Source organism: Mus caroli, chromosome 4 (genome assembly GCF_900094665.2).
Source record: "Mus caroli chromosome 4, CAROLI_EIJ_v1.1, whole genome shotgun sequence".
Taxonomy (NCBI): Eukaryota; Metazoa; Chordata; class Mammalia; order Rodentia; family Muridae; genus Mus; species Mus caroli.
Window position 1 is genome coordinate 95851032 of NC_034573.1, and position 3322 is coordinate 95854353.

At 42.7% G+C, this 3322-nt stretch overlaps 1 pseudogene; it reads right to left on the reverse strand.

Moving 5' to 3' along the window:
• Positions 1–2024: 2024 nt before the first annotated feature.
• LOC110292715 lies at positions 2025–2498 on the reverse strand (annotated as a pseudogene).
• Between the last annotated feature and the right edge of the window lie 824 nt (positions 2499–3322).

Sequence of the window (3322 nt, forward strand, 5' to 3'; positions counted from 1 at the left end):
TCACTCTGTAGACCAGGCTGGCCTTGAACTCAGAAATCTGCCTGCCCCTACCTCCCAAGCGCTGAGATTAAAGGCATGCACCACTATAACCCGGCTAATAAATCTTATTACAGTTTAAAAATATGTAATAAGATGATTAGTTGAGAAAGTATGGGTATTTTTTTTTAATATAAAGAAAAGAAAAAGACATGCAGTTAGACCATGAAACCATGGCACGCCAAACCAGGCTATTTCCCAAAATGTAGCAGCTTCAATGCCAAGAATGAAAAATAGGACACAGGCTTGTGTTCAGTTTTAAAGAAGAACTAATAATGATCTATCTGTTTTGATATGTAAATAGAGATAATGTCTGAGAGACTATAAGCTCATGGGAATGGACAAAAAAAAAAAAAAAACCCTCAATAGGAGTTTGAATTGAGGGTCAGGAAATTGAGTTCACATTATTAAAGGGCAGGAAGGTTAGAGCTGATATCCGGGGTATGCTAATCCACTTTAATTATGTCATCCTGGAGGACAGAATCCACTACTTCTCTCTCTGTAGGCCTTATCCATGTATGAGCCTCATGCATCCAGCATCTTTGCTGTGATGGGTTTTCTTCCTTGTGGGAGGGGCTCTTCTTAGAGCAGCCACCCCTGTGCATCCTATCCTGTCACATAGTCTGGAAGCAAACAGGAACCTAGCTACTCCTCAGGCAGAGTGTGTGTAGGCAGATAGTGTTCCACATCTCACACAGGTAGCAAGCACATTCTTCCAGATCCTCATCTGCAATGATGGAGAAGAACATGTCTATCTGCTTCTAAAGCCAAGATGTTGCTGAAGATGAGCCCCTTCCCAACTCTTCCCAGTAGACCTGGGTCCACAGTGCTTGATTTCCCTGTATTCTGAAAGGCTTGCAGGCTCCAGAGAAGCCTCAAGCATCCCCAGGTCTCCTATAGCCCGTGCCTGTCTGCAGGAGACACAGGGACTGCCATGCTGGAGGCTGTGGAGGATTGGGACTAGGATTAAGCAACTGTTGTGGCTCTCTTCTGCATTTCCTGTTTCCCTGCAGGCATTTTGGCCGTGGTCTAGTACAGCGCAGTGGTAGGAAGTACTGAACAGTTAAGGCCCTTTCTTTCTGAATAGCTTCCTCTATGGGAAAAAAAAGCCAGAATGATTCCATATCAGGACCAAGTCAATGTGAGACTTTAATGCTCTTTCCATAGAGTCCGAGTAGGGACGTGGCCAGAGTTCTGGATGTGCTTTCCCCAGCCCCACAGTCAGAACCTGACCTTTTCTGGAGACCTCCTCCACAGCATAGGTTACTGACATTGCATTCCCTCACTTTGGTCAGGTCGTATCCCTATCTATAATACAAGCTGGGTGTGCCCTATACACTCAGCGAACAGCAACTGGAGACACGCTTATGAGTCCCATAAAAAGTATTAAGCTCTCTATAAATGTTACCACTATTATTATCATTAACATCCTCAATGCACTTGTTTAATGGAGACTTAGAGTGGAGGAACACACATAGAGTCCCAAGTAAATTCAATCAGCGTAAAATATACAGAATTCCAAATACAACAAAGCCAAAATTCATGTTTTTCACATTATAGTGATTAAAGGTCAAATAAATATACAGAACCAGCTAACACAAGGACTCCATTCCTAACATTGTTTGATCTCTGTATGGTTGTTTCCAGATGGTTGAAATTTTATTCTCCGTGCACTGTGAACAACTTGATATTTCAGTCAACACAAGCTCCTGATAAAATGCCTCCTTTTACACTAATTTATCACTTCTATCTTTGTTACAACATAAGGATGCCAAAGAAATGGGAAAATTGGCTCTTAAAACCCCCTTGATTAAAATATTAATGACAAGTGCTGTTAGTTGACTTAGTTAAATTACCACCAAGCCCTTGTCCCACATGGTGGGAGGAGAGGCAAGTTGTCCTTTGACCTCCACCCACACCTCATGGCTCACAGTGACTTAAATTTATTTTATTTTATTTTATTTTATTTTATTTTATTTTTAAAACAAAAAGCACAGGGTTTTATTTCTCGCCCTTTGGGCAGGGTTCTGCAGGCCTTCGCAGGGCAGGGAGCAGGCTCTACTTGCTAGCGATGAGCAAGTTCCGCAGCACCACGATGACCGAGTCCCCACGCAGGAACATCTTGGAGATGTAGCGGTCCTTGTTGACAGGCTTGGACTTCTTGCCCTTGCCGCTCTTGGGGACCTCAGTCCACATCTCCTTCACATTTTCCAGCACCATGTTGCAGTGCCTATCAAAGGCCTTCACCCAGCCCAGCAGCTTCTTGTTGTTGCGACAGTTAATGAGCACTTGTGTGTTGTTCTTGACTGACTTCGTGAGCACTGAGAGGGGACCTGTGTTGAATTCCTCCTCCTCCCGCTTCTGCAGCTCCTTTGGGGACATCTCACTCTTGGGTTTATTGAGAAGACTCATGGTGTAGGTTTCGCTCGCAGATCACTCCCTCCTCCAAGCGTGTTGCTCCAGCTTTTTCTAAATTTATTAATAAAGATGATGACAGTGAAAAGCGATAGGCAGATATAGAGCCAGGTCTGTTGCCATCACACTGTGTACTGCATGTGGAAGCAGCCATGGTTGGTCTAATTGCTTGCTGTGTACTGATCCCATAGCTAATTACCTTAAGTGCATGACAAAATTTAGAACACCCTCTTATGAAGAAGACATCATCACTACTCCTGCAGCATAAGCCCAGAAAGGCAAACATACACATGGCTATCAAGTGACAGATCCTACCTGACGCCATAGGTCGCATTCTCAACTACTGTGCTAGATTATTTACTTCTATCAACGATGAGGAGACTAGAAGAAGAAGCCAAATGTGTAATATGTAATTTATCTTCTGCTTCCTCATAAATAGCTTTACAAAAGTGGAGAGGGATGTCCAGTACCACTCAGGAAACACACATCCTGGCAAAGCTGGTCGTGGAGATGTCGGCAGCTCACCATTCCTAGGACATGAGCCATCTCTTACACATCTCTTACTCATACACACATCAGCTGTCACTATACCACAGCCCTGAACAGGACTGATGCTGATGAGCTATTGAAAATTAATTGAAAGAAGCAGGGAGGAGGTCAACATGCTATTTTTTTATTTTTATTTTTATTTTTTTAGGGTAACAATCATCTTAGACTACTAGTGCTGAAATCTGCAGTTGCTCATTTCAATATGAGCTTGTAAGACAGGGTAAATAAGGTCTTGGGAATCATATATATAAATCTAAGATTATATATGTGTGTGTATAACATATAATTTTATAGCAACCCTCTTATTTCCCTGTTTATGTGC